The sequence below is a fragment of the Plectrocnemia conspersa genome, unplaced genomic scaffold (genome assembly GCF_051122295.1).
Source record: "Plectrocnemia conspersa isolate PC_06_02 unplaced genomic scaffold, ASM5112229v1 ptg000003l, whole genome shotgun sequence".
Lineage (NCBI taxonomy): Eukaryota > Metazoa > Arthropoda > Insecta > Trichoptera > Polycentropodidae > Plectrocnemia > Plectrocnemia conspersa.
Window position 1 is genome coordinate 8,820,824 of NW_028277167.1, and position 24,617 is coordinate 8,845,440.

The 24,617-nt window shown below is 31.3% G+C and overlaps 1 protein-coding gene and 1 long non-coding RNA gene across 6 annotated transcripts in view; one reads left to right on the top strand and one right to left on the bottom strand.

Moving 5' to 3' along the window:
* tinc (transmembrane protein tincar) overlaps positions 1–24,617 on the bottom strand; it is a 168,619-nt gene that overhangs the window by 78,141 nt on the left and 65,861 nt on the right. For all 5 annotated transcript variants that reach the window (XR_015809116.1, XR_015809117.1, XM_088183063.1 and 2 more), the window contains one exon: positions 3,328–3,373. The gene's annotated coding sequence lies outside the window, so the exon portion shown is untranslated. The remainder of the gene's footprint in view (positions 1–3,327; positions 3,374–24,617) is intronic.
* The window catches only part of LOC148236541 (uncharacterized), an 82,464-nt gene that overhangs the window by 32,010 nt on the left and 25,837 nt on the right, over positions 1–24,617 (top strand). The window lies entirely within an intron of this gene.

A 24,617-nucleotide genomic window follows, 5' to 3' on the forward strand; every position in this document is an offset into this window, starting at 1 on the left:
ATAAATAAATAGATAAAAAAATAAGAACTTGAGAGAGGAAAAAATATGACATATTTTTTTTCAACACAGAAGACTTCAAAGTCTTAGATGTGTTAATAAAAAGGGACAAACATATTGCTCAGAAAACTTTAAAAAAAGTTTATATAGTCAGTTTAATTTTTGAAGGGTCAGTTTATTTTTAAAAGGTCAGAAAATTTGTCATATGCGATAAGTAATGGTTCAGTTATTAATTGATCATAGCGACAATGGGAAAATTATTTTATTCTTTCATTATATTCGAAGGATTATGTAGTAATTTACTATATGAATATTTTATAGTTGGCAAAGCAATTTTATAATGCACAATATTAAACAGTAGCCTTGTTAATGTGATATATACATATTTATAAAATTAGCTAATAACAAAAAAAAAAATGAAAAACTACCATTTAATGTAAAAACATGCCTTTTAATAATTAATTAATGTTAACGACCATTTAACTAATTTACTGAATAAAAGCATATACTGATAAATACAGTCCTTAAGAAAATAGATTACTATTTTGAAAAATATTTCATAGTTAAAATGTGTTTTATTTCATTGACCTGTTAAATAAGCCAATAAACACATCATAAAAAAATTCTAAGCAATCAAAGCGTTAGATAAAATACAAAAAGTCAAAATAATATGTATGAATTAACTGTTGTTGACCCTATCTTAAATTCCTTTCACTAATTCTCATATCACGTTACAAACATATGTGTATATGTACTAACATTTTGATACAAATGTATAAGATATTACAAAAAAGATTCGAAGATAAGTTTATTTTGATATATTTAGTAGGACAAACTTACGACCAATATAAAATGACAAATTCAATAGAGAAGAGCTGGACAAGACGTGATCTTATTATATTGACGTAATTCTAACTTAGAATGAAACAAAACGTGAAAGATAATACATAGACAGACAAATAATAATAGTTATCTAAGTCATACGAAAATCAATGAAGCAACGATAAGTTAATCTAACCTAAGCGATTTTATTATTCACATCATCTTAATATGATAATTGCAAATACAAAGCGTTTGACTAAATACGTATTAAATTCCACAAAACCTATTCATAGCCACTGTTTTTTTTTTATATTTATATTTAAAAACCTTGAAATAAGCCATCTGTGATGAAGGAATAATTTTGGCGTGCGAATTCGACACCTGAGTTAACTCTAACCCCTTTTTGAGCGAGTTAACCATGCCTATCTACACATAATTCGATTCTGGTCGTAGGAAAAGTAGATACGTTGTGTAGACAAGACGACACGTGTACACACAAAAGTGTGTTTTACTATTAACTCTAAGGTAATTTGATTTGTTTCGGAGGTATGGTGTGGTTTACAGAGGCGATTTACGTCTTGTGGCTAAATGTAAATTAAATAGTTCAGAAAGTAATTAAAACATACTGAAACTTATTAATTAATGTTTCCCATAAAAATAAATATTTCGTATTTATTCTAGCAATTTTAATAAAGAATATTCGCGTCGACTTAAACTATTTTTTAGTGTCTAGATTTAACCAGATATTAAAAAAAGTTTAGATTTTTACTTAAGGTTGGCATACAACACATATGTTTACAATATTTTTTTACACTGTTTATTTTTTTTTCATTTTCAATAAAGAATTACCCTATACTAAAGGGCGCGAGAGCATTTGTCGGCTTAGCCCCATTTTAGCGCCACGCTCCATAAACACGTCATCTTTCAATCGCCGAATCGTGAGCAAACATACTATGATTACCTATAGACTAAAGTGAGTTTACACCATCCTCCCATCTCATTGAATCAACAAAAATCGAATCCTAGCACGTTCTCGAACCTTTTTTATTCATCTTTGTATACCTACGCTTCGAAGCCTTTAATCATTTCGTCCACAAATCCCTGAACGAATCGAACACGAGTAAATATTTAATACCAACTGTTTTATCCGTATAAAATCTGATTAATTAAACTGAAATCCAAATGTGGAATTGAAAAATACATAATTAAAAGGCAACACTTGCGAACGCGCACAAAACCGCGGAGCGTACGAAAACCGCGTTAACCGCAATGAGGGAGAGTTTAAATTTAATTTCATTCGTTTGACCAACGAGTGAAATAATAAACAGCAATGAAATCCTGTAATTAGATCGTGTTGGTAAAATATACATTTAGAGTTCTTCGAATTTCAGCGTTAAAATGCCTAATTTCGTTTAAGACAGCCTTAAGTCACATTGAGTGGATAAATAAACTTATTTTTTTTATAGGGTCGTATAATTTATATTTTTTTTAGACGGGAGCAATTATTTGCAGATTAAATTTAATCGTCAATATAACGAATCAGTTGTTAAGTTAATGCGAGTATTAAATAAAACCGCTTAATGTCTTTTAAAATTCAATTAAAGACTACAGTTTTAAGGACGAACGATGGATTTAATTTGGTCAATATATTCTATGAATACGACGCTTATTAAATTTTAAAATAGTATCAGATTAAACCTTTTAGTAAAACTATAGGTTTCATACAATAGTTATTTAAGCCATGTTGAAGTTATTAAATTATATTTTTCACAACTAGATAATTGTTTTGCTTATATTTTACAAAAAAATTGTAAAGTCTGACCAAAATTACTGTGTATGTTAATTCAATTTAGATAATTTTAAATGCAAATGTAAGTTACAGATTTATTTTTTCTTGTACTATATTTTGATAAGATTTGAGCAGTAAAATATAATTTTAATTAAACTTAATTTTTCTAAGCCATTAAATACATTTTAATAGCGTTGAGGTAAGCCTGGTGTAATTTAAAAATTTACGAATAAAAATGCTGATATCTCATGATATACAAAAATAGCATTCATAAGACTTGGCTGAATATCATTATAAAAATATTTTGCTACAAAGATAAGATATAAAAAAAATAATATAAATTACCAGCTAAATTCTATATCGAATATTTTTTTAATATTTTTTTCTGGAAATAAAATTATACACTAACTTACATATAACCAGTTTTTGTATAGTATTAATTTTCTATTATTTAAATAAAAAATAGTTTAAAGTGTAATTAAAAGTATTTAAATTAAACAAAAATGGCATCGATTGATTAAAATATAATACCTGACGTGTTGCAATAAAATTTTATATACGGTTCAAATTGATAAGCAATGTTGTGGTTTACGCTTCGTTAGTTTTAAAGCGCTTGAATACAAATGTGAGTTAACTAGAAACGAATTATCATAAACCTATTGTTCGATTCTATAAAATGTTAATGTAAACCATGTTAAACCAAAAATATATGTACTCACTTGAGGCACTATTGGACGCGCTGCATGTATAATGTAAGTTTGGGTACTGAAAATAAAAATATAAAACAATCCATTAATTCAACAAGAATTGCGTCGTAATGAAAGCCTACAACTAGTATGTTATACAACAATATACCTTATTTCACCTCAGAGCTTTACGCTCGGAAAACTCACCCCCTAACTTTCCCACCCCGACCACAGGGCTGACGCGAGTCAAGTTGCGACCAGAGAGTGGAAACGTCTAGCAAAAAAGCAATATCTACAAATTTCTTCGATATCGGAAACATTGTTTGACACTTTTGCAAGACCTTTTTTAGCGTCGGACAAAAAGGGTATCCGGAGAGAGAGAGAAACAATTTATGAACACAAACTCTCTGCTCTTCTGACAATTTAGTACCATTTCGGAATCAGGACAAATGCGTCGAGAGTTTTGATCTCCTTCAGAATGAATGGGATTAGCGGTTTGATAATACACTGTCAATTGCATATGAATTATCCAGGATTCGTGACAAGGATACAAGAAGTCCCGAAGTGGAAGCCCTGGGGGTACAAAGGAATCGCCCGGGTGGGGTTTTTGTGGGGGGTGCCAAAAGTGGGCTGGATTGAGCTAAGCGATAGCAGCCATTGTCGCGGCTATATGTAGGGATATAGGTGTATAGGACGTGTATAGAAGTGAACAGCTTTTGTGGCAGCCAACGCAGGCAACTGACAGTCACTTCTAGCCGAGCCGTGATTGTGACAGTGGATGGCAAAATGCAAATTTATTTCTGTATACGGCGAGCACTTGTATGAGTGCATTTTTTATTTCGAGCATGCTGAAAATGCAATGTTTGTAGGTACTACAAATTGTGTATAACGTAGAAACGTGCTATTAGTTATAATTTATTGTCGAATAATTTTTTAAGGGCTATTTTAGAGCTACTTAAATTAAATTCTCATATTATTATTCTAATATATTTTTTTGGAATAAAAATATTTTAGTGGCTTTCTTTCATTCTTAATTTAAATATCACTGTTAAAATATCTATGCTATATGTACAATTATATGTTAGGATATTTGGTTATATTCGTCCATTCTATTTTATAATTGAGCATAAAAAACTTTACTTTAATATAAATTTACATACTACATTTATTATATTTAATATATTTATATGAAATACAAAAATAAAAATTACTAGTAAACATTGATAAAAACGCAAGGAAACATTATGCGGGGGCACAGACCCTCAGCGACGCGCCAAAATGCAGTTGTTCGACGGTGGGCGGATGATAAAGTCATCATTTTTAAAATGCTTGAGTGACGCAGAAAACAGGCTACACTACGTAGAAGTAGCTTTGTAGACTGAAGTTTCTGTAGAAAGTGTTTTTACATACAATTGGATGCAACTCTCAATTGTTTTAGTTTGCCATGTACTTGCTGACGCCATTAAAAATAATAACTATTTTATGAGTTTCTTTTAAAAAATAGCTTTAACGAAAATAGTATTTTTACAAACAATACTTTGAATGAAAAAGGAGCAACTGTGATGCTTGATAATAGATATGGGAAAAATATCGTCACTCATGTGCTGGCGACAAAAACTTTTGTTTACGAACCTAAATTTTATTACCTAATTTTTAAGAAGCAGTTTTAAAAGCATTTTATCAAGACCAAAACCATTTTATCTATCACACATAAATGTACTCTTTGAACGGGTAAATCGATTTTCTTTGATTTTTTTACCTACGCAAAAATCAATAAAAAAAATATTTTTTAAGAAAAAACTTTTTTTGCTGAATAAACATAAAATATAATTTCAAATAAATAAAAATCAGAACATTTTAACACAATATGCTATAAATGTGGACGACTAAGGAAGATCTTGCTCCGTGAATATGGTTCTAGGGGGTGCAGTCTCAAGAGGCTTCGATTGAGAAGCTTTACTGAAGGTTGCTTTAAATGAAATTTAGCCAATGTTGATTTGCCGCTGTGCAGGCCTGCTTTTACCACTACTTTTAACACCATCATTAGGTCAAAAAAATCCTCTTTGCTCTGGTTGACTCTCTAAGATCAACCCTACGGCGTGGCTTAAAACTATTTATATCCCTGGCACCGGGCGAATAAAGGGGTTCTCTAAATCACACAGAAACATGTATGAAGCCAACTTTTTCTTATATTTTTTAGAAAGACTTCTGTCTGTATCTTAATCACAAGATCTTATTTTTGTTGGAAAAGAAAGTGATTTTGCGAAAGTTTGAGAGCATTTTAGAATTTAGCAAATGGTCGACAGGTTATATTCATTACAAAATAGGTATAATATTATACGACTATAATTAACTTTTAAGCGAAATTTTGTTTAAACGATATTATTTTCTTAATTTAAAAATAAATTTTTTGTTTAATCGAAAATGATTTTGCGTGTAATTTTCAATATAGATTTCTTATATCTTTGTGGAAAAATATTAGATATAAGTTTATTACCAAGCAGTGGAAAACACCCTATATACAACGAGGCTTAAAATATGATGGCGATCGTATTGATTTATTTCATCATGAACCTTTTGACTTTTCAAAGTGCCATAATTTATATTGTTTTATCGTTATACGTAAATATAAATTAAATTTTTAGTTAATATATTAAAATAGTGTTTGTGGAAATATAATTCAATACGAGAAATTATTTAAAATTCCTATTTATAAAAAATGGTTTTATGTAAAATAGACAATATATTTTTTATATTAGAGTACTAAATCTACGATGACCTACAATAATAAAAGATTATTTTTTTTAAATACATAGATATTCATCCGTATAGTCAATTTTAACCAGTTGCGCCATTTTCACGTATTGATAGATCACTATAACGGCCACTTGAACAACGAAAAGAGAAATCTCCCACACTTCAAACTCATTTCTATCTCTAACAAATATCAACTCTAATCGTGATTTTCATTTTAATCACAGTTGTCGATTGTGACGGCTTAGCTTGAGAGCAAAGTAGAGTAATTCGTTAGCGCACAGCTAACTATGCAGTTCTACAGAATGTTGTAGCTACGGGTCGCTAATGGGCTGGTGGATAAGAGCTTATGCATAACCATGAGAAGCGTAATGAAAGTTACAAATTTTAATAAAACAGCCTCAATAATATGCCACAATAGTATAATCCTTTCAAAGAACACACTAGCGACTTTTTGATTTCCAAGAGCCGCATTCTGATACAATACTATTCCGATATTTAGTCAATTATACTCATTCAATAAACTGCTTTATTTTGGCTGCAAAGACTTTGGCCTCAACATTCAAAAGTGTTGACCACCTCCACGTGATATAAATCCAAAAATATATTATGCTTGTTTGCTATTAAAATAAAGTACATGCCAAATATGCTAATGAAATTAAACCAGAATATTCGTACTCTTCAACCCATTAAAACGAAATGTTCTCTGGTCACGTGCGCGAATAATTAATGTCCAAAAACAGTTAGGGTCATCCTCTGTAATGATTCGCATCTGCACCGACTGCAGAAACTCGACATAAATCAACCCCCAGGATACATAATCCCGGTCAGTAATCATATGGGAGCTGTTCAATACATCATTAAAACAACATCCCTTTGGGTGTTGGGTCGTGTATCAACGATGTTTATGACAAATTACTAGGTAGGCGTTCACAAAAGCGGGGGTTGTTTGTTAGCATTGTTGGCGTGAAAACCTGCCTGAATGAGTGAGCCGTAACTACTTTTAGATTGGGTTTTATTGCTTGGTTTACGGTCGGACATTCGGACCATTGAGTATATAACGCGCGAAGACATAATAAAAACTAACGGAGGCAGATTAACGATTATCTTCCGGCATTAGGCCACCCTCGAGATAAGGATAAACTTCGAGTATCTCCCAAAGCTGGAAATAAAAGATAGATAACGCATATTAATATAATATTTATATTTGAAATACACCAATATTTTCGTGATCGCTAATGCGTACATTTATTTATTTGTTTAAGATCTGCTCATCTCTTTGAATAACATATCATAAGGATAAAGTGTATTTGTTGATGTTCTTATTACATATACAATCGAAGCCTAAAACTATTATGTATAGTGTCTTAAATTAATTAAATGCCTCTCATTCTGTTATCATAATAAGAGGCGAACCAGCAAAGGCACATTTAATTAAAATCCGTTTAAGCCGATCAACTATCGATATCCATGCCACGATATTTAGTTAATAGGGTTTACGTATTAATTTAAAAGGGGAGCTAGCACTAGAGGCTAAATTAAATCGACGCCTCAATCGGATGTGGCTACCTTTGATCGCTGCGAGATGTCTGCAGGTGACAACTCAATTAAAGGGAGGAAATGAAGAAAAGCCGAGAGTTTTCCGGTGGAAATACGCAAATACTGCGATTATACCGAATATCGTGAGACGGGGATGCCGTGAGATAAAATATTGCAACGGAATGATAAATCGCGAGATAACTTCTTCGCCCTGGCGTGAATTATTAAGTAAGGGAAATCCACTCGTCGTTTAACGGTAGAACAAACGCAGCTTTTGCTTGCTAATTAATCGGCGTTAATAATAATGCAATATAAATAACTCGAAGGGCGTTTGAACTCGGCGAAGGGTACGCTATTAACGACCAATTAGCCTTAATGTTTGATTTTAGAGGACGCTAATGAGACACTGTATTTTTAGCATTTTATCCTACTTCAGAGGGTGCTGACTTAATTCTATTTATTAACAGGGAAATGGTTTAATGTTTTCTTTAAACTGTGAATAGTGTAAACATTAAAATAAAAAACAGAGTAAAAAAAATATTTCAAAGAGGCAACAAATTAGATGGAAGCAGTGAACTAAGAGACCATTAAATAAATTCAAAACAGTCAAAATTTGTTTGATGTATTGCTTAAAAACTGAAAAAAATTATTACTATTCTTTATAAAAACAACTGACAAAATACATTTGGTTTTCAATGCCTCATATTTCACAGACATTTGACTTCAATATGTTTCCATAACCAAAGAGATAAAAAAGGAAGTATTACTCGAAGAATTTATGTTTTCAAGAGCTTGATTAATCGAATTTTACCATCGAGATAATGACACTCTTTCAATTTTGTTATATGAACTTCTAATATCACTGATTTTTCTGATAGCCGTCTAGAGAAAATGGATTATAACTAGCTTGTAGATATTTTACTGTTTTTTTTTTTTTAATTTTAAGGGACTTTTGATTTAACATATGCTTTTCAGTGATAGTTGTCTTTAATTTTCGCATATTGTTTAATATTTTTTGACCAGCGTCACACACACAATTAATTATATATTATCGTAATTTTGCAGTTCTAAAGAATTCTGTAGCATCTTAAAGCTATATATACATATATACCAATGGCTGTATATGTGTAAATATATTATATAATATAGAAATAGTGCAAACATTATTTCATGATGATTTACTTTTCAACCCAATTAGGTAGATTTCAAGCGAAATACTGCATATTTAAATACAGGATGCTGAATTATTACGACCACTTATTATATTGTACAATACGCTTCTCGCTTTAGAACATCCTTTTACGATTGCCATCTTTATAGGTATTTGTTCCAGATCATAAAAAACATATACGATCATGATAAACGGAGCTTTTTTTTAAAGTTTATTTTCTTTAATTAACACAGAACCCTTCAAAATCAAATTATAGTTAATAGGGTAAGGTGGAGGCAATCAAAATCGCATAATCAGCACAAAGGACACTCTCGAGGGCCAATAGCAAATGTTTGCATGCGAATCGTTCAAATAAACTTAAGATCATCCCCGTCTGCATTATTAACCCATAAATCGGCAATGCGGCGCGACCAGAGGGTGGCAGAGGGCTAAGGGTTAAAACGGTCCCATCAAACCGACACGCAAACCTATAAATACTTATGCACGTGTGATATGTACGTAAATTTCGCATTGCGTACATTAATTGAGACATTATTTTCAGAACTGATCGATCGTTTATTACTTATTATTTTCGATAACTCTTATTCACTATCGTGTCTTTATTGTTTTTAAGTGATTATCTGTCCAATCTATCATGAGCTTTTGAAGTGAAAATATTTATCAAAACTATAATGGCAAATCGAACACAATTTAGTTATAACTAAATTGTGTACGATTTGTCAAAGACGGATAATCAGACAAGCAGATTAGGCAGACGGAAAGACGAAAGAAGATGTTCCAGGGACCGAATACGTCAACGAGACACCAGTGGTTCTTCCAGCATCGTTACGAAGACTCTGACATTCAAGACATGACATTTCCTGTTTAAAATATGTGACTTTGTCGCAAAGAAAAGATGGTATGAAAGACGCATAAGAGAGACGACACAAAGACACCACAGAGGTACAACAGCAGAGAGAAGCAGAGGCAATCCAAGAGACCGTATCGAAATGAAAGATATCAACGGAACATCCAAAAAGCATAGCAAAAAATATCACGACAATTCCAGCCGCTCTACCGAAATCACAGCCGACAATAATTCAAACCGACGTTCCATTACCAACCACTTTGATATTACATTACCACATATATGCGGCGATTCATAAATTCTTAAACTAATAAGCTATTCATCTATTTGGCCTCAAAACCATGAAGTAAATTTTGGTTTATGATTTTTTAACCAAAAAAAATATAATTTAAAATAAATTCTACAGATTCATAAAACCAAGCAATTCTTTATAATTAACGGTAACAATAAAAAAAGCAGGTAAATATCAGTGTTCTATTCAAAAAGCCCACGAAACATAACTCATGTAAGAGAAAAAGGTCATTCAAGATCTCATATGTTACTATTATTATCAAAATCCACTAATATCATATAAATATATTATTAATCAAATATTTTTTTAAATATTTATATTAATAAAATAATATATATTTACATATACATATAAAATATATAAAGAAGCAAGGATCATTAGGGCTTTTTGGTTTAAAAAATATGTATTTTCAACTATACAGGAAAACATAAATAACTCATATTTCATAATTTATTACATTGACCAAATAATATCAGCGGAAAAGTAGAAAATTTATTGAATTTTCACGCAAAATGTGCGCTTTATTTAGCCCAACTATAAAATATTGATATACATATATATATTGATATATGTACATATTGGTAAGTACTTATTATATTATGATATATTTAAATTGCGAGTAATAAATTAGTAAAACAAACTTTTAAAATAAATCTATATCTTGATAACGATGTATTCGAAAGTTATAAATCGAAAGCCTACAATTAAAACTTACACACGACCTTTCTTACTATTAAAGCCATCGACCCGTGAAAATCGCTAAGAGAGCTTTCGTGCGGAAAAATTAAGAAATGGAGCGTTGAGAAAATTTAGCAATAAATAACTGATTTAAATTTAATGGCGTAACGCGAAAAGCGCGTGATGTTCACGTGAGTGTGTAATAAATTAATGTTTATAATAGCAAGTTTTTATTTATGATAATAAAAAAGTTGCTTCGTTGAATTTTCAAAGTTAAAATTGAGAAAAAATGCTTGAAAGCTTGAAATATTTGTACATGGATTAAAGTTGAAACAAAATAATTTACATAAACGTTACTGGAGCTTAACGTGTAGTACATCCTGAAAAACATGCGCTTTTAGTCAATTTGTTAAGGATGTTAAGATTTAATCTTGGCATGCAATTCTCTGAATTGCAACGGACCATAGTTTTGCCATGTAGTAATTAACTGTATGCCTTTGTGTTACGACTCAAAAGGATATTTAATAATAAGAAAATCTGCACGAGTCGAGTTCGTGTTGACTTTATTTCTTCTACGTTGCACCAAAGTACTCTGTGGATGGATATATACAGCATTTGGAACACTATGAGGTCTCTTAGAGCAAGATAACTTTGCGAAAGCTCTCTCAGCTCTTGTATAAAGGCGTCGATGCCTTCAAACGAAATTGTTTATTTTATTCCGCTAGAAGAGGAAGAGGGTAGTATACTTTTTGCTTTTATCTCCAAAAAAATTCAAGGTAGGCGTTATTGAATGGAAACTTTAGCAATCAATTCACTGTCGTTGACAAAGTTCAATGATGGAATTCCGGTCGGAATTTTTAAGACAAACAATAAATAATGAGCGAATTAATCGCGTCTAACGAAATTTGGAATATTGGAAAAGTTTCTAAATTCGGTACGAAGGGGCGAGTTTGGAATATTTTGTATTATGGTGCAATTTTAGATTTGCTTTGATAAAAAAGTAACAAATTACCTGACAACGGAGCGTGAAATAAAAAAATGGGCTATAAAACGAGGGTCGTATGATGAAAAATCTATTTATATATATAAAATTATTTTAGTTTGTTTTCCTCATAAATTAAGTAATTAATTTTGCTGGTAGTGTAAATATATCAAAAGGGCGTTTTATCTATTTTCGATAAGATCCCTTGCTTTTCACCTATTATAACAGATGCGAACGCTAGTTTTATAGAACAAGTCAATTATTTAACAGCTGCTCTGATCGTGTATGCGCTAAATGACCGTTGCAGACGTTTTTTTTCTTTCTAAACACTATCTTCTATTATCTATTCCAGGAGCGAACATCTGCCGCTAGCCGAGAAAAGGGTTGCACGAACAATAAAAAGGATATGTTCTTCTACACCTACGTATAATAGATGCAGTTAAGAATGCATTCTACTATTTAAAATGCAAAAGCAATTTCGGCATAACGAAATCGACTGACGAAACGATCATAAAAGAGTCGCGATCGTAAAAGCGCAGTAAAGCTTAAAATTTGGTTTATGGTCGGAACGAACAGTTTAATTAAAATCCATGAGAAACAATAGTAAACTACTGGTATATATGCATACCATATTACATGCATAAACATTTAATTAAAACGCAGTCGTAAAATAATCAAGAGCGCGTAAAAAATGTTTAGTTGGCACTTATGAATTATTGAAAACTGTAATTAATGTCAAGTTCTAAATACACGCCCACATAGTGCATTTAAAAAAAATATCTTTTGACAATGCTTTATAAACTTTTCAAGTTATACGCTTGTTACTAGTAACGGTGGTAATTAAATTTTAATTGCACCCTTAAAACTGCCTTTCGTCGAGAGCACGTCGTTTGCAAATTATCCTGAATGTGTCATCAACTATTCTCACCCCAGAAAGTTGTCCCCAAGTGAGGTGTTTGACACACTTTTTCCCGGTCACGGACCGACAGTTTGCAACCCCTTTTATATTAGCTTCGTTTCGCTTCGGTTTTACGTGTTGAATCTCAAAGGATGTCGCTCTTGGCAATAGGCCTTTTTTGCCAACGTTAGAACCAGAATGCAAGTCTCTGAGGCATTATTAAATTTACTCTTGTCTTACGGAAAAACTATAACATACATTTTACAGGCATTTAATATTTTTATCATCCTGCGAACAAGTAATTGATAAAGAAATAGTCATAAGAAGATATATGTATATATTTTATTTATATAATACAAATAAAAATAATATTTTTAGCTTATTAAATGTCACAAATAGTTCATGTTTAAAATTGGTATATTTAATAAAATGACTTAAATCATGAATTGGAATAAAGCAAATAATAACTGCTTTAGAAGAAAGTACCTTGAGATTAAAAACAAAGCAGGAGTGACTCAAATGTAACAAAGCTTTAAATAGGCTTTACAATGTTTATTTTATTAGAATTTAATATATAAAAAACAGTTAGAATGTTTTGTAATAGCATGATTGTGAAAATTCAAAGCTATTATTTACTCTAATAATTCTATCAATAAGATAAGCTTATACTAAACCATGTTCATATAATCTAACATTTAAAATGTAATATACCTGATATTGTATTATGTGCATCAAAGAGCTGAATAATAATATCTCACAGGTTACGACGTCATATGGATAAATATTGCATTAAATTAATCTGTGCGATGCGGGGTACGTAAATACCCCATTTTCTATATCTTTAACCATGTATTTTTAAATAATATTACAATCCTTTTTTTTGGCTAAATATGGCTAATTAGAATGTATATGAAGAATGTAGCGATCACATTTGAAATGACCATTGTCTTAAAACTTGCGTTAATTTACTGTAACCAAAATAATCATCCATTAACAAGGCAACAAGACATTAGCGTAAAGAATTTGGACCACACATAGCCCACGTTACGATTAGAAAAAAATCCATAAATAACATGAGTTTTGTTTTTACTGTAAATATTCTTCGTCATTGAGAGAATATTTCTTTGTTGCGAGAAACGGTCACGGATATATTAAATAACCAAATCCACAAGATGCAGTGTAAAACGTTGCAACGGGAATCGTTCGCATGATTGACATCGCCCAATACCTTGGACAATGTCAATCAAGCGAACGTCGCTTTCTAAAGGCGTATACCTATTTCGCCGTTCTAAGAAGTGACTGCAGCGATTGGTTGAATGATCGCTGCATAATTTTGATTGGTTAATAAGAACTTAAACCTGGACGCTAATGAGAAGAAGGTAGTTACGAGCAGCCAATCAGAACAGTTTCACCCTGCATTGCACATGCCCCCACCGACAGACGCGAAAATACGACCTGAGCATAATCATCGCAGCAAAAGTAACTGCCTCCAGACATTTGCTGCAGGCAGACAAGATCCTTGAGGACCTCCCACGGACATCATCCCTGCGCCAGCTTTTCTACTACCACTCAGAGAAAAAATCTCGCCATTAATATAAATATAATGTAATAAAACTAGATTCCACCCTGACTCTCACTGGCTACGAAATCATCACCCCATAGGATTTTCAAACCTTGTAGGAATAAAAGTCATTTTTTAACCTATAAATTATTGAATGTTAGAAAGATAGAACACTATAGTCAATAACGAGTATTCATAAATGTATTGGCAACAGATCTGGGTTCCAGTCGTTCCCCAATTCGCACAGAGAACATTATTTCTATCCCCGGTCACTAAATGTTAACAGTAGTATATGAGATTTTACGCAGTGTTATTGAATATATTTATATTCAATTCAATTATATTAAACATATGCATTAACCATCAGTGATGAAATTTTATATTCACTCCTCGAAATGACCCGTCAAAATGGTTCACTGTTTTAATGTATAAAATTCAAAATTTATCCATGGCGTGTCGAATTCGTTTTACGACCCTAACATCACACTTTTTACGACCAACAATAAATGTATTAAAATACAGACATACCCAAATACACATTGTCGTCCGAGGGGTAAAAAAGTTCCATAAAAAAAGCTCACGATTCTTGCAAATGCAGTGATTCTTTACGTTGTTTGCAGCTGTGTTTACGTCGTGGGTCATAATGACCCCGCGGGGTTATAAAGGGGGTTCGGCGACCCATTTGTTTGCGGTGCCGAGCATTAAGACCTATTGTTTTTATTGGCTCTTTTTATAAGCGCAATAAAAATATGGAAATATTTTTTCTCGGCCGTCAATAGTACGAGAGGAATTTGGATTGACGGTCGTGCCGCGAATACTTGTCTGATTGAATTCATTATTATTTCGAAATGGAGACGCGAAAAGCGCCAATATAACTTTGCAGCCATTCTTCGATATCGTCTCCTTTCTGAAACTTACTCCCCCAGCTTCGCTACGCATTCTTTACGTCAAGAATAAAATTTGTTGAGTCATTTCGGCATTTGCCGAACGAGCGATTTTTACGCCTACGCCTGTCATCATGCATTTTTCATTACGTTACAGAATCAAACTTAAAGAAAATGCTTAAGTTTATTTTATTGAATTATAGGATTATTGTCTAAAAAGATTTTTATTTTATTTATGAATGATTAAAATATAATTTTGTAAATACCACAATTGCTATAATATCTTTAGCATGGCTTTGAAGTATTTTTTCGCATCTTAACCGCTTTGAATAGTTGAAAAATATTTCAACACACAAAGTTGAAATATGTTTAACTTTCTCGCACAGTCAGTGCAATTTCAGTACTTTATTCCCAAAACTTTCGTTAACAAGCTTAACGATTATATTGTATACATTAGGTAAGCGCTTTGCATACAAATACAAGTGCGCGCATACGAAATCAATTTTCTTTATATACACTTATATAGAATTCATTGTGTGAAGTTTCGACGGAGCTGGTAGCACTCATCTGAAAGCCTATTTAAAAATTTATATTCGAAATCCCGAGAAAAGCCCGTCGGTGGAAAACTGAAGAAAGAAGATTTGAGCACACAAAGCTCTCGGCTTGCATACAAAGTTTTGCATGCACGTAAAATGTTATGCGAGCAACTATCGTAATCTCTAGATACATCGTTAGAGTGAAAGACGAGCTTTAAAGCTCGACGCGAGATTAAAATTTTCATATTATAAACAAAGGGAAAGTTTATCTGACGAGTATTTTGACCATGATTAGGACATGGACGAAAGGACTTTAAGCAATTCCTGTCATATGTAAATTTGCGTGTGATGCGTAGGAAGGCGAAGGGTGTGCCCAATTTAAGCCTCTTTGGGAAAAGGATTACGTCAAGCGCAAAAACAAGACTAAAAAGGGGTTTATTATATATATTTTTAATAGACGAATTAAGCTTTTTGCTTAATTACGTCATCGTACATTTAAAGAAAAAGCTCATTAGTAACACAATGCGTAAGCAAATTTTATTAAATTAAAAATTGTAATTATTCAACGTCTAAGGAACAATTAACTTGCTTTCACAGTGCAGTGAGTTGTTAGTGCTATAAATGCCATTAACGGATGAATGGACTTTGAATTATAAAATCTATAGTATTCTGCTGGCTTTTTGCCTCAACGCTGAACCGACAATGGCTTGTTCAGCTCAAAACTTTTAAATATGAAAGAACCTAGGTTAAAATCCAGGATAATCCGCTATTGTTTGTGTAACAATGTACGTAATATGGTATAAGGTGTAAGATAAACATTCGGGAGCTTATTCATATGCATATCGTTTCGTATGAAGGGATTAAAATTATTATTTTATGGAAGGTGTTGAAATATGATTTACATTAGAAATAACACAGTAGAGAATAGTTTACTACTATTGTACTATCGTATCCGTTAAAATCAACTATAAATATTTTTAATAATTAGGCAGCAATTTTTTCGTATGTATAAATAAAGCCTCACAATAACAAATTCCTCGGGACCGACTCTAGAAAAAAGCATAGCAAAAATATATGTATAAAAAAAGTAAAAACCGACCTCAAATAATGATCTGAATTAAACTACAGTTGTTTGAGATATACCTATATACTGATTTCAGGTATAAGTTCCATTAGCCTTTTTTTTATACATATACAAAAAATAAAAGTAGCGGAACATTGCCTTCAAAAGCACCCACTCTCTAGCTAATTCTTCGTTAGTGTTAAAATTTTTACGCAAATTATTCTTGACTTTACTGCTTTTTGAACGTTTAAAAAATATTAGACATGAAAGGAAATATTCAACGAATGTAAATTAGCAGAATGTAAGGAAGAAGCATATAAATACCGAAAAATCATCAACAGCACCAGCTGAATTATATAAATTTAATGTTTTCATAGATTTGTATTATCAATAATTTTACAACTGCAGAAAAATAAATAAATAATACATTCAGTTTAATGTAGTTATTCCCAAAATAAAATCTAGAAAAAATAGTCTCGAATCTATCCCGAAAATATTTTTTTAAATATGTCATTTCAGTAAAATCATATAGGAATATATTTTCACTAGTAGTTATATATTTTTACCGGTAAAATTATAATTTATCTGGCGGGTGCTAGCATAATTATATGATTTCAACTTTTCTATATGTAGTAATATATGTATATATTTACATACTTATCATTATTTACATCCGTAATATTAATGTTGTAGTGAATGTGTATTTTTTGGTAAAGTTATATTTTCACTAGTAAAGTCCAAAAACATTTTTAGCAGTAGATATATATTTCTACTAGCAAAATTATAATTTAACTGATAGGCGCTAATACGCTTCTCTAAAATGTCTATGACACTCAATTTGACAGTTGCGAAACGTGCACTTGCTGTTCAAACCCAAACCTAACTTTAGTTCTAAAACCAATTATAGTTTTAAAACTTTTATTAGGTCAAGTCCAAAATACAAACTAAACCAACTCATCTCTCAGGGGAAAATAAGCGAAAGGATAAGTACGGACAGACATCGCATATCACATATTGCTCCATGGTTTGTCTGCATTTCGATATTACACTATGTTTTAAAAATATGATGGCAATCCTTACCGATATTACTATGGACTTCAAAGAATATAAGAGGGCTGATCAAAGTATATTCAAACCGAATTTTGGTCAATTTTGGGGAGAGCGCAAAAACAATTATCCCTTCTCAGAAGGCAAAAATTCACGTCACAAGCACACATAAATTGTAATTTCATAGTTTTTATTATTTTTTACTTTGAGCGCGGGGCCCTACGCGAGAGAATCGGTAGCGTATGATGGCTCAGAGCCGGCTCGGTAATATTAAATGATTTTATTATATTTTCTATAAATATATTATATTTAACAATGGTAAATATACATATATACTGAATGCATTTAAAATATGTTACTGTCATAAATCTTCAAAGGGGCGAGTATTATGTATTAATAAAATTTTGATATAAAAAATCTTACGACTTTTTAATCCGCAGTGCGTCACGCGCTTGCACTAAACTCTGTGCATATAAACATTAACTTTTTCAATATACATTTTCATTTGATGTTTTTATAACGGCTATAAAATCTCGCCAGAACAAAGCTCTCGTTTAACAGCAACAGAAAGGGACAAGCCAGATTTTAGTGGATCAAATAGCTACGGATATGTTTTCCATAAACTTGAATGAAAAAGGCGTTTATAAATAATAAAAATACATATAAATGCATACTAATAGATATAGTCGAGTCTATTGTGTGCCAGGAAGACAATGACTTCATAAAATCATCATGCCGGTTAATGAGCCGTGAGATGTTTCAAGGTTACAACTCCTCATTGTGTCCTCTAACGGTTATTATGCGCGCTGAACAATGGCGCTACGAGAAGAGACCTAATCACTGAGGATTAATCTCAGAAGGGTTTTCCAATTGAGTGACAATGGACCGAGAGGCTGACGAAAAAATAAATTAAGTGCTACCATTCAAACGAGCGAAAAAGCGAGTGCGTCATAAAATTTTCATTATTATTACTGTGGGAATACTAATATTTTTAGCATAGAAGATGAATTGTTTAATTAAAAATAGTAAATAATGCACTTTAACTCCAAAATATCATATTTAACCTATCGGTTGACAATTAGTAAAATATTTATTTATTAAATTTTTTTATAGTTATTATATTAGGTAACCCAAAATATTTTTACGATTATATAGTAAATATAATACAATTTTTGTTAAATCTGTGTTAGGGCACAAATGGAATGCAACATTTAAGAAGACAGTAAATTATAAACATAAATTTTGTTAATTACAACCACTAAAAATATTTAGTATGTGATTCATTAAATAACCGTAAATGTCAAAGATAGTTTAAGAAAAATATCAAATGGGAAATTACGATATCTTAATTGTCCTAGATGTAGGAGACCAGCAACGAGAGACGATGATGTTCTGCTGCAGAAATAACAGCAAATCCTACTCAAACTATTCTTAAGCCGGACGAGAAACTTAACCAGTCTGATTCCACAGTGCATAGATACATTAAAAATATTTGGAAGTCTTGGAGCCTATGTGTATGGATTCCACACAAATTAAGCAATACAAACAAGTCGACGCATATTCTCATATCAAAAGATCTTTTGGATCTTGAAGCTGTTCACGTTTTCTCGATCATTTAATAACCGGAGATGAGAATGTATGTTGTACGACAACAATCGTTGTAAAAGACTGTGGTTATTCAAAGGTCAAGTAGTAAAATCTGCCTGGAAGCCCGGGATCACTATAAAAATGGTATTTTGTATGTATGGTGAGATTTCAAAGGGATTTTGCATTACGAAATTATTTAACATGGATTAACAATAACAGCAAGCCTCTATTCAAAAGTGATTTTTTGATTCTTTATTTTGGGATTACTTAATATTTATAAAGTACTTTAAGGCTTTTACTAAATACATCATCTCCTATAATCCTACGTAAAATAAATTATATATAATATACATATTGCAATTTTTCTAATATGTATAATATACTAACGCAATAAGTAAAAATACCTAATAATGATGTAAAATAAAATAAACATATGCTAATTTCTCACACTTCTTATTAAAGTGAAAATTTTCACTACACTACTTTTATTTTCAATATGGCGCAATTAATCATTCAGCCTTTTATGTCGTTCTTTCAATTTTCTACTTCCTTTGTCATGGTGAAAATCAAACGCCATCAGTTTGACAATATGCGCGTTTAAAACAGGAAAATTCTCCACGGAAAACACACACGGATGTACATGCAAACGTCGCACATGGAGTATAATAAAAACACATGGGGTGGGAAATTGGAAAATTCAAAAGTGATTAGATTCGCTTTGTACGCGCTCGCGTCATAGTGGCAAAACCAATTGTGGAGAGGAAAGCTATTAAGTTTAAAATTAAACTGTAGCTGGCTAATTTTCCTGTTGAAAAACATTAATTATACTTTTTAAATAATATATGGCAGTAATAATGATATACAATATATGTATATATTGTATTGTGGCATTATTATTGCAAGATAATATCTTCATTTGTAATGGAATATGATTAATAACCGTTTATGTGAGAAAGTAATTTTCGCAATACGTAATTGAAAAAGTATTGACGATTAGAAGAATACATTGATTAAATTAAATAAACAATCTTTGTAATGAAATCTTCAAATTTTGAATTCCTATCGCCGGGCTCCGAGGCCAAAATGAGAGTTTTTCCTATTACAATACATAAAAATAAACGTTGTTTCTGATTTAATCCACATGTTCGTTAGATTTTAAGATTTGCAAATAAACCAGGTACGTTTTAAACGTGAACGTGTAATGGTATATCCTTAGTATGTATGAGGATTGAAAGTTAATGTCGATCAAATCGGCGCTATCGCAGTGGGAACGCTATATACTACATATATCAGCCAACGGACAGCTTATAAATGTGTAGTTTCTTGGATGTTATATAATAAACGACATTTTACAATGATTATAAATATGTGATTGCATACCTGGAATAATCGATAGCCAAAATATCTAAGATATAAATATGTTTATTTCATGGTTTTTATTCAATTTTGGTTCTGTGCCATCATTCCTCTTTCGAAATAGTCTAATTCGAGATATTCAGTTACATCAAAGCTATGTAGTGTGTAGATAATACTTGCTGACAATGACTTCAACATGAGAAGATTCACTCTTTGTGTATTATTACCAATTTTACGTTGTAGCAATATAGGTCATCGAATTGTTCTATCATTGCTTCTGAAAAATAATTAAAAACAATAAGATCCTTATCAAGAGTAAACATTTAACACATTATTACTACTAATATAATCCATAAATTCAATATAAACGACAACAGAAGAATAAAATTGACGGAAGTTACTGTAGAGAATTAAACACGTAGATTGGCATCTCTTCATCTTCTTCAAAATTGTCGCAATATGTCATATATTAATTGTTTGCCATATGTAAATGTTATTAGATCTATCATTGCTTCTGAAAATTAACTGTAAACGATACTATATAGTGGGTAAAATGTAATTTTTGTTTACACTAATATGAGATTTTTTATTATTACTAACATTGTAATATGTTTAATTAACTTTGGTATGTATACCTTTAATTGCCAAATCACCACTGTTTGTCTTTTAATATTAGATCCTGGAAAGTCAATAGTAAGTTTGTTAGAATAACCGTGATATATTATTCATCTGGCACACTCATAATTTATAGTTTTGATTATATTGTCTATAATTAAAATGCAACATCACTTTAAAGCATCTTCAATTGACACTGTAAGAAAAAAGCTGAGATTATAACATATTTCGCCGTTTATTTAATTGCACAGAAATGAGCGCAGCGAGAGCTTGCCAGATGACAGAAAAAATGCAATCTAAAATATTCTTAAGTAAATACCAACGGAAAAATATTTAAAATTAACTCACTCCGAGGCGTATACTAATAAATTAACAAATGTGTATAAATTAACTCAATACTCTAAGGGTTTAGAACAGTAAATTTACTTTACGAAGTCTATTTTCTACCCTTAGTGTTATTTATACAAACGATAATCAGAAAATACACGTTAATTGCCAAAATTCTAAAAATTGCTTACATATTTGAGTCAGGTTTGGATTTTCTCATTAGCAGATATTGCACTTTTCACCATTTTTAAACGAAAACGAATAATTTTTATGTATGTATAAAATAATTTATTATAGTACTATTTTGTTTGTTGTAGTTATTTCCATGGTGATTTTCGATAGCAGATAAAATTATGTGAAACAATTGATGTTCTATTATTTTTAAATTTAAATTATTAGTCTTGTTACATTTTATCGATTTTTTTAAACTATAATTTGCAATTATTCATAATTTTAAGATTATAAAAAATTATTCTATCACTTCATAATAAATATTAGAATAGTTAAGAGTATCGAATATTTAAGAACTTTAGTATCACAATATTATAGGAGTATAATTTATAATATATAGTAAAAATAAAATACTATATCTAGAAAAGTTCTCGAAAAACATAATCTTTTAGAGGATACGACACTTGTGCATAATATAAAAAGATCCAATATAACTCTTTACAAATTCAGTAAAAGCAATTGCTTGATATATATGTATATGTTTCCACTAACGATTTAGACTATAATTTGGCAAAAATGTCAGTTGAAGGAAAAGTTTGAGTACAATTCTAGTTAATGAAATATAATTTTAATATTGAGCTACTAGATACAAATATTCTAAAGATACATATACCAACTTAATTGAGTGAGTCTATATTTATTTTATCAACCAGGACAAAATCCAGGAATTAGTACAAAAAAAAAGTTTCATTGAAGCATTATAAATTGTATTTTATATGTCGAGTTAAAAGCTTATTTGTTTTATGTTGTTTGCCCATTACCATATGTGATTTAATATTTTTTTAAATGTGATAATATTTTCTCGTATGGGTTTTCAGCAACATTTCCTGAAACACATAATACATATAAATCAAGTTCTGCTAAATATATAAACGAGTTTAAGGTAAAGCAATTTATGAACCATTATGTATTGTATAATAAACAAGCTCGGATCATGATAAACATTATTACAAAATAAAACAGCAAAAAAATTCTCGCTTGCTTAAAGCTCATCCATTGTAAAATCGATTATTTCAGTTTGTCTCCCGTTCAAATTTGACGAATCCGGTTAATCCCGACGAGAGCTTTAAAGCTCGCCATTAGGCGGCGTTTGCCGCTTCGCATCCGAAGATCGCTTTCCACCCATAAATTCGACGACATGAATAAATAAGAGCCGAATTTGTGCCCGGGCATAGTACGGGCGCCGGTTTTAAGCCCGAGGACCGCATAAATTCGGAAAGCTCCTTCGCTCCTCATCGAGCTTTATTTCGCGCCCGAAGAAAAGAAATATGGAAGCGCGGGTGGAAATGAGAACCGTACGTTACGCTTCCGGGTGGGAATTTATGGTTTGTAATTGAGTTCACAGTTTAATATATTACATGTTTCACATTCGATCCAATAAACAATGCGCAACTCTGTGGGCGGTTTGGTATAATGGTACGATTTTTGGATTCGTGACGTAAATAAAATTAAATAAAAAACTCTTTATTAATAAAAATACGTGAGAAAGAAGAAATATGAATAGAATACATTCATAAAAATCATTTAAGACTATTTTTACACAGCTACCATTTCAAAAAGTCGCTATTTGTAATATCTCATTAATTGATGATGAGATAGAAATTCTATTTATAGATTAAGTAAAACCTAAAAATATGTATAAATATAATAAAATAAGAAAATTTGATTTTACAATGATTTTTAATCGATTTTTACTACACGTAATATCGTACTCTATGTATAGGTATATATTGTAACGTTGATGTGTTACATTTTTCCAAATTTGCAGCTACACCCATCTCGCATATTAAAACACGACCTTTTTGCCTCTACGTTCATTGGCTCGATTCACACATCAACATCAACATCCATGGCAATATTCATTCTTGTCTCGCTGCACGTCACATAAACGACGCACCAAATAATTGTTACAAACGATCTCAGCGCAGCCTCCGATCCCGTTAAGCCCGCGGCTCCTATTTGAATTTTTAATACCTCGCCCCCGGGATCCCGGAGGATCCAGGAGAATGTGTTATAATTAAGGTTGTACGTGCACCCCTTCCGGGCCCACGCTCGGAATACCCAATCTACGTCCCTGGTGTGAACGTGAAAACGTGTATACACACATGAGCTGACTGATGCACATCACGTGACACGGTGTGCATATATTGCATCACGTATGTGGTGACATGACAGTATGCGAGGCATTCTACTAGCTCATCGCATACCTCTCACATCGTGACAGTTGCTTCCGATTGAAGGAAATAAAACGACGACTGTGATATAATGTGAGCTTGGAAGCGATGTTTGTGTGCTAAATGCACGTTAAAGCTGTGTTCTTTGTTATTAACACTTTGAGGAGTATCGCCGTACATGTACGGTGGTCAATCTTTCATTGTTTTGAGGTACCCCAGATTGTTATATAGTATATATAACTGAAGAAATAATAAATAAAAATCATAAGAATATAATACCTATATTTTTTTAATATGAATTAATATAAATGTTTTCTTTAGAAAATATTACCAATAAATTAACATAAAAAATATTTTATATTAATAAACAATAAATAAAATATATTTTCAAAAATTGCATTCTGGAACGAAACCAAAAGGCTTTTATTTTGGGAGCACAAATAATTCCGATATTTATGATTATATTAAGAATAATTTCGACTTTAGTGACTCTTATTCAATTATGGCAAATAGAATATTTATTCAATGGTATTCAAAAATTTATCCCGGTTAAAAATTGTTTTTATTTGCTACATCTATCCATGGTGGTGAAATGGAACTAATTACATTTGAAGCACAATAATTATTATCTTCACTGTCGTTTGCACTTGTTGCACTCGATTTAATGAAAAGATATTTTTCTCCGGATTGAAATCCATCACATATATGTCTGTAATATATTGTAGATAAGCAGCATTTTTTTATTTCCAAATGATGTGTTTGGTTTTAAAATAATATTATA